The following is a 12,974-nucleotide window of genomic DNA, read 5'->3' as shown; positions in this document are numbered from 1 at the left end:
GATTGTGAGTAATCCGGTTTGCGAGTGTTCCGCAAGAAGAGCAAAAATTTTTAATAAATTTTGCATTGATAAACGAGTGAGTCTTGATTTACGAGTACCAAATATCATTAAATATCATGTAGAGCGCATGCATTTCTTGTTTTGACACCGAGTGTCATGTGATCACAACTGAGCCAATTGTTTTTCTCTCTCGCCCTGCGGAATTGTGGGTAATCATCTACCCTGCTCGATCTTAGTGCGCGTCCCTCACTCGTGTGTACTGTTTACTATAACACTGTGATGACGTGTGTGCGTAAACCATCTTTTATTTTGTGTGTGTGTGTGTGAAAGTCGTCCTGTTTATTATAACAAACGTGTGCGCGCAAAAAGCAAAAGCAAGATCCTGTTTCTCTCTCTGTGTTAGAAAGCACTGATTCTGTTAGTGTGTGTGTGTGCATGAACACACACACACACACACACACACACACACACACACACACACACTAACTGAAAACTCGCTCTGTCGCGATTCTTTTCAAAGGTAAAGTGCAGGTTAATTGTTTTATTTTTACTTACAGCAGTGATACCGTTAGTGTGTGCGCGCACTCGCAATTGGAAAGGTTGCTTGTTAAGTTTTCCAATACAGAAGTGTTTCCGTTAGTGTGTGTGTGTGTATGAGTGAAAGTCGTCCCACACTGCAGCCCTACATCGTCTCAAATAAGAGGGCAGGGAGGGCTGCTGTGTAAGATGGGGGGGGTCACCCCTCCTCTTATCTTACTTTAGCTTCACACACACATACACATCGCGTGTGCGAACAAACACACATACACAGCCCATACGTGCACGAACACACACGTACTGTACACAGCGCATGCGCTTCCAGAACGAATTAGGCTCACAATCCAAGGTTCCACTAAATTTCTCTTTAATTCGATCTCAGTTCTTAGTGAATGTTCTTAACTGCAAGACTGGATGTTTAACCCTGTAAGACCCAAATATAGAAAAAAATGAGCAAAAAATTTTTTGACCTCTCAGATATTGTTTTAGGAGGCCTCTGATGTAGGAATTAAAGATTTTTCACATTTTTTATTTTCTAGTAAGTTTTTAGGGAAATGTTGTAATATTGCAACGTTGGGCCTAGTTGTGAGCAGAATGTCTGTATTTGTACTCACTTTGCCTGAACTGGTATACAGAACATTTAAGCATTTATTTGCAGGGTTGTTCACTTATTTAGCCCCATAGCAGTATATATCATAAGTAATAATCACACAACAATCATATTTTTTATGAATAAGCATTTATTAATAACATTTTTGGAAATAATTATTTGGTCACATTCAGTGTGGTTTGAATAAATGTGTTTATTTGCAGTGATAATCCCTAAGACAGTTCTTTTCATCTGAGAAGCACAGACGAACATTGCACTTGCTACACAGTGTGTTTGTGTATCCATTGTTGCAGTGTCTGCAGCGATGTCACAGTTAAATTGTCTGATGTCACAGTCTGCATGTCACAGTTAAATTGTTTGATGTCACAGTCTGCATGTCACAGTTAAATTGTTTATAAAGTGTAATGAAGTCAACAGAGATTGGAATCTGTTCCGGGACATCACATCAGAAACATTTCTTTGTCCAAATTCTTTGTCCATTTCACCTACATCCTCATTCTCTAAATCACTTGCATCAGTGTCATCCAAGTCCATTTCAAAATCACTCTCTCCATTTTGGACTGCAGCAATCACATCCTGCACACTGAATAGATGACCTTTCTGTATTGGTGGCATTCTGAAACTGAAAAGGTTTGGAAAAATGTAATTAAATATGTGAATAACACATATAGGTCTTTTATTGTAGCAGATAAACAAAGAATAGACAGGGTGGTAGACCATGTATCAAGGGTAGAGAGCTAAGTATTATCCATCAAAGTATAACCATTTCAATGCAAATGCTGATCAAAATTCCACTACATTCAAACAATGCTGTCTAATTGGCCTATTATAGTCTACTTATCATACTAAAAGGGACACATGCATCCCCCCAGAGCACTAACAGGTTCACATTCAAGACCATGCACACCTGTCCCTAAACAATGCAACAGGCTACCACTCTGACCCAACGTTGTAGAATTACAACATAGACATAATAACCTCTAAATCAAATTTTATCAATGTTTTCTAAAATAACTAAATATGTATATGTTCTAGACATTGTAATAAACATAGAAAAAAATATTTTAGAGATTTTACTTACTTAAATCTTGACAAATCCAGGCGTGCAAAAACAGGAGATCAGCTCAATGCGAAGTTTGCAAGTAGAGTAAGTTCACGGCAAGATGACCAGACCTATAAACACTTTTTCCATCCAATAGCATCATGAGTACAAACAATAGGACCCATTAAATATGTAAATGTGGTTTTGAGGAAAAAAAAACATTTGCTGGCCTTTTTTTAGAATTGTTAAAAGTGATGTTGTAATTCTGCAACAGTGGGCTTTACAGGGTTAAATGTGTTTATAATATGTCTACATAATCCTGTGTGAAATTGTCACATAATGAATGTAATTAATTCTGATCTACAGTCTTGTTCCTGCTGATTTTCCTTTTATGTGAATAAAACTCTGTGTCTCTGAAGCAGCTGGTTTATTGTGACACTAAGTGTTGATGTTGGTTTAAATTAGTTGCTCTTATTCACTGCTACTGGTTTGTGTTTAATCTCACTGGGACTCGTTTATGAGTTGTGTGTAAAAGTGTCATCTTGTCACCATCACATGAAAACACACACTGAGAACTGCCGTCTTATCTAATACAGAGTGTGTAACTTACTCTTTCACACACACACACACACACACACACACATTCTTATATTATACAGAGTGTGTAACTAACTCTCACCCTCAGCCAGTGGTCGAATTAATCATTAATCATTCATTTCATATTTTTTTAATCAGGTCATGTGCAGTATATAGAGCTAAATGGTACATATAAAATGTTGACAAATGTTGCAAGTTTATATTAATATATAGTTTACATTAAACTCAATTTCAGTTCAAAAAGAAAATTCCAACAGTGGTCTCCCATTTAACTCTTAGATCATGATGTTAGTTACTGTAGTTAACATTAGCTACTGTAGCTACATATTGTCGGTAAAAGACACTACCTGCAGTTTATAAAGTAAGATTTTTCCTGCATGATAATCACTGCATAGGTTTACATTTATTTATTAGGGCTCTACAATGCGACCATTTTAGTCGCATTTGCAACAAAAAATTACTTTGTTCGACCATGAAACTATTTTTGGCGCAGTTACCCTGACCTGAACTCCCAAACACCCTTGTATATGTGCATTACGTATCAACAGTGATGTTTCGCATTACAATTGGTTGCTTTTAATTCTAGTCAACTAAGCAGTGGCACGAAAAAGTTTAATGTGCGATGACTGCAGCGTTGGATTAAAGTTATCTTGTTTGGGATAAAGATAATCAAATTTTACTTTAAGAGTTCTGTCTCAAATGAGACAGAAGAGAGTTGCTTTGAAAAAGAAGATGATAAAGGACGAGGCGAACATGAAGTAGGTGCTGTTGTTCCTTGTAAGAAACAGAAACCATCAGCAACAGGTTTACAGTAAAGGTTCCGAAATCAATGGCTTGATGCTTTTCCATGGCTGCAATAATGATGGGAAGTATGAATTATTTATGATTAGGTTCTTTAAATCTCATTCATCAAAATAAACGAATCTTTTTTTGAGTCATTTAGTTCATTTTGTTCTTTTAATTAGAAATAAAATAAAATGTTGCATTTTCAATTAAAAAGACGCCCAATACGTCTACAGTACAGATGTCGCCATTAATAAAATGCCCTTCATTACCTCTAGGGGGCAGTCGTGTTTCAGTCTGAAGTATTGTGTGTCTACTGAAGCCGAAAATGTGTTGACAGCAAGCGACAAAGCTCATAAACGTGTCGAGCTCAAACTGTAAATACTGATATGTATTTTTTCTTCATTTTCTTCTCCTTCAATGATGATACTTCTTTAACTGCGCTTTCTCCATTCAGTATTATTATTAGTAGTAGTAGTAGTAGTAGTGCTCCGAATTTATTATTGTTATATTATTATTATTGTAACGCACCCGCGCGTGTGTGCAAAAAGATGAAGTACAACTAATAATACAAAAATGAATGATATGTTAGCCTCAGTGGCGCCTACTGGTCTGTCAAATAGGGGAAGCTCATTTTCGGCCTACATCATAAAATTGTCTATTTATTTAAAAGTAAATTCTGCCCTACGTTCCTTTTCAAGAATATAGTCTTTGACCCTGTCGTACCAACTAGGCGTCTTTTCCAGTGACTTGACGAGTGTCCTCTCAATGGCCAGCAGAGCTAGGCTGCTTAAACGGTCTTGGCCCATTGTGTTTCGGGTGTAGGACTTGAGCCGCTTTAAACAGGAGAAGCTCCTTATTACACCTGCAGATGTAGCTCCAATTGTTGCCACTAATGAGAACAGTTTGTAAAGCTGAGGCATTGCACTGTCCAACTCCATGTCTTTAAGGAACACCAAGTAATCACACAGCTTTCCCCTGTTACCCTGCAAGTCCTGATCTGAATACAGGACTTGAAGTTCTGACCTCTCTCTCCGTCTCCCTAATTCAAAGTGATGGCCATAACTTTTCAGGACACTTTGGAAGGCCTCCTCTGAAAATAATTGTCTCATGTCATCATATTTCTCTGGATTGGCTAATTCTAAGAAGTGCATGCTTTCCAAATTTGAAAAACGTTGAGGAATCTGCTCCAAGGTGTTATCAAGGATGGCCATGTACAGATTTCTGTATCGCTCTTGGGGATCCTGTAATTGGGTCAGACGGCGCTTTCTCATGGGCTCAACTCGTGGGTCTGATGTGAGATCTGCTGTTTTGTCATAAACGGCTTGGAAAGGCCCTCTGAAATTCCATCGAGTAGGAGCGTTTCTGGGCAACCTTGAACAGCCTGCAGACTCCAGAAAAGATGTCCTCTTTGTGGATTTTGAAAAAAAATGTGGCAAATCCAGAGTGATGCAAAAAAGATTCTGCACTCAGGCAAGCATTTATCCCCCTGTGACAGCACCAGATTCAGTCTGTGTGCATAGCAATGCACAAACATTGCACTGGGGGCTATTGCTTTCACTTTGGCCTGCAGACCATTAAGATCTGAAGCCATGACAGCAGCCCCATCATAGGTCTGTGCCACAAGCTTATCCTTAAAATTATAGCCCTGCATGTTCTCATTTAATATTTCAAAAACGGTCTTGGCATTAGCCCCCCAGAAACATCAAAAAATCAAAATAAATGAATTTTACCTGCACTATCCACATAGCGAACAATGACAGAGAGTTGGGCACGGCAGGATATATCAGTTTCATCCACCTGCCATCCAAAAAAGGGAGCATCCTGAATTTCATCTCTGATCTGATCAGAAATGGTGGCTGCAAGAGCAGAGATCAAGTCATTTTTAATAGTATGGGACATACTTGAGGACTCAGAATAAAACACAGTTGAGGACTCAAATTGTGTGGACAGGACAGAGTCATATTTAGCTAATGTTTCTGTGAACTCCTTGTAATTCCCCTTGTTGGATGATTCACTACTCTTATTATGTCCCCTAAATGACAGCTCCTGCCGGCCTAGCAAAGATCTCACATCAATAAGGCGGTTTAGGAAGGCCCTGTTTTGTTTGACTGTCAAACCCCACCTTTGGGTTGACCAAACAACACATCCGTGAGATGGTTTCATCAAGAGGCATGGCCAGCAGTACATTTTATTTGTCACAGCACTTCCAGTCAGCCAGCTTACTTTGTCATACCAGGAGAGCTGAAAAGACCTGTTATTTTTCCCTATCTTTTGCACTAAATCAATCCTAGGTGTTGATCTGCCCTGCTTAATTCTTAATTTAATTCTAAGTTTTTCCTCGTAAGGAACACTTTCAAATGGCTTTGCCAAAATCAGGTAGACAATATTAGCCCTGTCTGCCATTGTGTGCAGTTTTACCCACGACGCTAGCCTAGCCTACTATATGAATGAATGATCTAAAAAAATTTTTAAACTTTGTAAAAGTGAAACAAGGAATGTGGTGTATAATTGTGTGAAATGTATGATGAAAATCAAGCAATTTCGCCAAGCAAATATAAAGAAATAGGTTGCAACAGTTTTTATTTCGACTGAACTTGAGAAATCCGTGATGGGACTGAGCGCAAATAGCTTCAGCGATTCCTTATAGTACAAAATCGCTGTCAGTAAAAGGAGATGCAATCTTTCGACAGACCCTCCAATCATCACGCAGAAGCTCGGACTCCAGGCCAGCCCACTCCTCATTTGCTCCTCATTCACCCCCAGAGACGCTGAGCGTCCGTGGGCGGGACATAGTCGCAGCGTTTATCCAATGACCGTCTAGTTTCAAAGCACTGAAAAAAAAAACGTTCAAAGCAGCCGCATTGAAGTCAATGGACGCTGGGCTTCAACGGGGAAATGCACTGTGACGCTACGGGAATGTATGAGAAGAAAATCAAGTCAGCCGACCTGCTATATCTAACTGATTCTGAACGAACTTTGTCTTTAAGATGAACGTTTTTTAATGCATTTTTAGTCAATAAAATGTTAATACAATAGTACATAATTAGACCATTAATTTTGTGACATTATAGGGGAAGCTGAGCTTCCCTTGCAGTCTTAATGAAATCGCCACTGGTTAGCCTAAAACAATATTGTTTTATTGTGTTTATGTGCTTTAAATATACACTAAACAATAAACACTGCCTTGTGCAAAGTAAAAGTGAGTTGTGCGTGCGACTTTTTGATCAAAAGGCTGATAAACGCGTGCGCAGATATGAGCAGATTTATCGATAAAACTACAGACATGAAATGAAACAAACACAAAAATATATGCTACTCGCTGAATACAACGCAAAAGCACGCAGAATCCCTGGGCTTTGACTGCACTTCCTCCATTCACTAGTAAAAATGCTGGGTATTTGTAAACACGTCGTTGGGTTGTTTATGCTGAGTCAAAATTCTGTGTTATTTTGGGTACTTTAATCACACTGTTGGGTTGCTTTTGCTATGAATACTAAAAGCGCTGCATGATTAAACTCAAAAAAATGAAAAAGAAACTTTCCTCCCTTTTGTATATGCAGTAAACCCATGGGTGAACACGATGATTTAAGAATTTTATTAAACACGAATATAGTGGCATTTTAATTCAAATCCAACATTTTAATAATTAGTAATTGGTGCATGGGCGTCAACTCACACGTTCTGTAATATTCCATTGTCATTCATACTGCCATTGTTTTAAAGCCCTTTACTAAAGCATTCACTAGTTAGTAAGTAAGTAAGTAAGCAAATAAAAGATAAATAAATAAATAGCTTTAAATGGTACTTCAGCATATTAAAAGTACCCTAGCATGAGTTTATATATAATGAAAATATTATGTATAAAAAAAATATAATTTATTAAAAAATTTATTCATCAATGTGTATAAACCTGCGGCTCGCACATTTACTTAACAAAAGGCAGCGTTTTGTTTAAAAGGATGATAAACGCGTGCAAATTATCGATAAAAATGCAGACATAACCCCCCCCAGAAAAACAACAAACACAAATATATAGGCTACTCGCTCTATAAAAGCTGGCTTTTTCAACACGCCAGCGCGCTCTGATGTGAGCCAATTTATTAGTCATAATTAGAGAATATATAGAGAGATAAATAACATAGAGAAAGTATAATACAACTGTCCATACAATAAATAAAAAAGAAAGTATCAAATCCAACTATTAAGTCTGAATTAATTGCTTTCATTAACCATTTTTATTTATTATTTTTTTTATTTATTTTAGGCAGAGACGTCTGCTCTGTCTTCTTATTTCATCTAAAAAAAAAACTACAGTATTTGCCAACAACGCACACAGTTTGATAAATTCACGCCTATCATGAATGAAAAGTAGTAAGAGATTTCGCAGAATCCCGACACAGTGCTTGCTCTAAAGGACTATATTCAACAAGAATATAGAGGATAAGAATCCTATTTATAATAGGATAATTAATTAAGTAATAAAATTATATGAAATAAGAACTTTATCTAAAAACCAGACCGACCAAATTTCTCATTCACTACTGAAGTAGTTAAATATGCTTATACTGTAGATACGTAGGTTATATTTTAAAAGTACAATTGCAAGTAAATTACAAACTGCATGTAATGTAAAATATAAATAAAACAGTATTAGACGCAAATATATGATATGGAAGTATATAAAATGTAAAAGCTTAGCTCGAAAGACAGCGCACTCCGAGGTGACACCCACAGACCCCAGTTACTGTCATCCCTCTTCTCACCTTTCATTCACGATAGGTGTGAAGTTATCAAACTGGTTTCGGTTGGGGGGAATTCGCAGAATTGGGGGGTTTAAAACAAATTAACAAGACCTAGCATACGTCTTTGCCTAAAATGTATTTCGCCAGCAAAACATAAACATAAATAGAAAAATAAACATAAGTAAATATAAAATGTTTAATGGTAACAATTAAATCAGACTTCATAGTTGGATTTGATACTTTGAGTGTAATTCATGAATTTACTGAATATATTCAGATTGTGTAAAATAACTAAACCTGTTTCCTTCCTAGACCTTTTGTACCACATTGTAAATCCTAGTGCTCAAAGTGATTAAACATATGAAGTACTGTTAACTTAAATAATTACAAATTAAGAGACCTTGGTGAGTATTTTATAATTTTTTTGAGTTTTGCCTTATTCGGGTTTACAGTGCATTAAACATTTTCTAAAATTAATTTAATTAATGTGCTTAAACCCGTGGCTTGCACCCGTGGCTTGCACTTTCACTTTATGTTTAAGTTCAATCAAATAAACACAACATGTGGTAAATATATCATCTCAAAGCTTTTATTTTCTGGGTCATAAATGCAGTGTTCAGTTACATTCCAGTGTGTCCACCTTGATTTTTAACCACTACTGGAAGGACTTTCCATGGGACCATTTCAATGGGATTCATGTCAGGAGATTCGGCGGGTGTCTTCACCCAGCTAATTTCCTTTTCAGCGATCACTTTTCTTGCAGCAGTGTGCTTTGGGTCATTGTCCTGGAAAAAACGGTGATGAATACCCAAGTTTTCCTTAATGTATACGGTATACATAATATGGTATTAGATTTCCCTCATGTCCCTCCGCTGCGTGTATTCATTCACAGGCTGTAGCGCATGCACAGGAAAATAGGAGACTGTTGTTTAGGAGTGGATTGGAGAGAAGAGAGCTGTTCATTTATTATAAAAAAATAACAAAAAAACACTAAAAAAATATATATAAAAACATAATATGATCTGTTCTATAGCCCATCTGATTTAACTTTTTTTTTATTATTATTATTTATAAGACAACCTTTCAGTTTTGTTAATATTCTAGTTATAGTGTGTTAAGTCTTACTTTAGGTTAAACGTTTTTTGAGAATTAGACCATCCAGCTAAGATAAATGTCATGTCGTTGATTGATAAAATCTGGATTAAGGATATTTTATTTTATTTTGTTTTATTCATTTAATTTTTATTTTTCTTCTTCGCTTTGTCTTTCGCCCTGACACCTTTTATTGGTGCGACCGAATGATCACACAGAGGGTCGCGGTATCACGACCCGGCCCGTTCTGAACAGTTTATGCGTGGCTCTGCCCCTCGTGCGAGCCGCGTCGTTACATACATATCTACAAATACTTAAACAACATACACTTATCATGAATTGCATTTAATATAAATGTTACATATGAGACGCGTGCACAAACACATACTGTACACACATAAAAACATATTATATTTAGTAAATTATATATATATATATATATATATATATATATATATATATATATACAGTGGTGTGAAAAACTATTTGCCCCCTTCATGATTTCTTATTCTTTTGCATGTTTGTCACACTTAAATGTTTCTGCTCATCAAAAACCGTTAACTATTAGTCAAAGATTACATAATTGAACACAAAATGCAGTTTATAAATGAAGGTTTACGTTATTAAGGGAGAAAAAAAACTCCAAATCTACATGGCCCTGTGTGAAAAAGTGATTGCCCCCCTTGTTAAAAAATAACTTAACTGTGGTTTTTTCACGCCTGAGTTCAATTTCTGTAGTCACCCCCAGGCCTGATTACTGCCACACCTGTTTCAATCAAGAAATTACTTAAATAGGAGCTACCTGACACAGAGAAGTAGACCAAAAGCTAGACATCATGCCAAGATCCAAAGAAATTCCGGAACAAATGAGAACAAAAGTAATTGAGATCTATCAGTCTGGTAAAGGTTATAAAGCCATTTCTAAAGCTTTGGGACTCCAGCGAACCACAGTGAGAGCCATTTTCAACAAATGGCAAAAACATGGAACAGTGGTGAACCTTCCCAGGAGTGGCCGGCCGACCAGAATTACCCCAAGAGCGCAGAGACAACTCATCCGAGAGGCCACAAAAGACCCCAGGACAACATCTAAAGAACTGCAGGCCTCACTTGCCTCAATTAAGGTCAGTGTTCACGACTCCACCATAAGAAAGAGACTGGGCAAAAACGGCCTGCATGGCAGATTTCCAAGGCACAAACCACTTTTAAGCAAAAAGAACATTAAGGCTCGTCTCAATTTTGCTAAAAAACATCTCAATGATTGCGAAGACTTTTGGGAAAATACCTTGTGGACCGACGAGACAAAAGTTGAACTTTTTGGAAGGTGCGTGTCCCGTTACATCTGGCGTAAAAGTAACACAGCATTTCAGAAAAAGAACATCATACCAACAGTAAAATATGGTGGTGGTAGTGTGATGGTCTGGGGTTGTTTTGCTGCTTCAGGACCTGGAAGGCTTGCTGTGATAGATGGAACCATGAATTCTACTGTCTACCAAAAAATCCTGAAGGTGAATGTCCGGCCATCTGTTCGTCAACTCAAGCTGAAGCGATCGTGGGTGCTGCAGCAGGACAATGACCCAAAACACACCAGCAAATCCACCTCTGAATGGCTGAAGAAAAACAAAATGAAGACTTTGGAGTGGCCTAGTCAAAGTCCTGACCTGAATCCTATTGAGATGTTGTGGCATGACCTTAAAAAGGAGGTTCATGCTAGAAAACCCTCAAATAAAGCTGAATTACAACAATTCTGCAAAGATGAGTGGGCCAAAATTCCTCCAGAGCGCTGTAAAAGACTCGTTGCAAGTTATCGCAAACGCTTGATTGCAGTTATTGCTGCTAAGGGTGGCCCAACCAGTTATTAGGTTCAGGGGGCAATTACTTTTTCACACAGGGCCATGTAGGTTTGGATTTTTTTTCTCCCTGAATAATAAAAACCATCATTTAAAAACTGCATTTTATGTTTACTTGTGTTATCTTTGACTAATAGTTAAATGTGTTTGATGATCAGAAACATTTTGTGTGACAAACATGCAAAAGAATAAGAAATTAGGAAGGGGGCAAATAGTTTTTCACACCACTGTATATATATATATATATATATATATATATATATATATATATATATATTGTAGTCAATATTATTTCAAAATAATATTTTCTCAGCCTTATTTTGAATTAATATTGTCTACAATAATAATTAAAATGAGTAACTAGTTTACTAGCCCGAGCTAATGCTGCCTCTGATTTTATTCCAGTTTACCTGTTCAGTTGATTTTCACTTGGCTCGGGTACAGAAGGGGAGAGGTGTTGGTCAACATCATCACTGACCCTGAGGCTGCTGGATTCAGACTTACTGTCTCTGACCATAATGTTAGAGCTGTCAGAGCCTGCGGAACTGTAATTTCCCCTCATGCCAAAGGCATAATCCGGAAGAGCACATGAGTGGGGAATGGCACTATGGGACACCGACAAACCCTGCTGCACCAATTACAGTGCATTCACTAACGAGATGAAGAGAGTCTTTGGACGCTCAATTTCCAGCAAGGAGGCTGCCAGGCAGATGCTGAAACTCCAGAGAACACTCTCAATGTACAATTACGCCATTGAGTTCCGCACCCTGGCGGCCTCTTGTCGATGGAATGATTGCGCTATGTGCGACGTGTTTTTTCATGGACTGAGCGAAGCCAATCAAGGTCTCTCGGGAGCTTACTTCAAACCTGAATGGACTCATGGATTTAACAGGTTGCATATATGCACGCCTCTGACTCAGGCGCCAAGAACGTACCAGACCCCTGGTAAGAATGAGACTAACCACATTCCCATAAACTACCGATCCCCCTGCTGAGCCTATGCAGGTCGATTAGACCCATATCTCTTGTGAGGAACGCCACCGTCGGCGGGATCAAGAGGCCTGCTTATACTGCGGCCTAGTAGGCCACTTTTGCCTTCAGTACCCGTTAAAACAAAAGGCCCTCTAATGAAACTGGGAGTCTTGGAGGACCTCTCTCAAAGAAAACTCTTAGGTTAACGCTCCTTGCTTCCCGTCATGATCATCTTCAAGAACAAGGCCCAACCACTCAAAGCTCTCATAGACTCTGATTTGATCTGACCAAGACCTGATGGGTGCTGCTACAGCTAGGGGATTAAAAATACCTTTTCTGCCCTTGGACAACCCCCTGTCAGTCCAGGCCCTCAACAGAAGTTCTCTACCATCCATCACTCGCCGCACTCACCCTGAAAATCTCGGGCAACCATGTTGAAACCATCTCTTTCTTTATTATGGAAAGTTCTCATGCTCCTGTCGTCCTTGGGGCTCCCTGGCTGCTCTGACATAACCCCAGCATTGACTGGGCCAAGAACACCATTTTGGATTGGAGTCTGCCTGTCTATCTTCATGTCTCCACTCTGACAGAGCCCACTAGTCACACCCTGTTACCGAGGAAGAATTTTCATCTGAATACAGTGACCTCCGATAAGTGTTCAGCAAAAGACATGCTCTTTCTCTGCCGCCCCACAGACCCTATGACTGCTTCATCGACTGCTCCCAGGTACTACCCCCCCAAGAGGGCAC

This window comes from Clarias gariepinus, chromosome 1, assembly GCF_024256425.1.
Source record: "Clarias gariepinus isolate MV-2021 ecotype Netherlands chromosome 1, CGAR_prim_01v2, whole genome shotgun sequence".
Lineage (NCBI taxonomy): Eukaryota > Metazoa > Chordata > Actinopteri > Siluriformes > Clariidae > Clarias > Clarias gariepinus.
The sequence above is the reverse complement of the archived record's forward strand: the minus strand, read 5'-3'. Positions refer to the sequence as shown.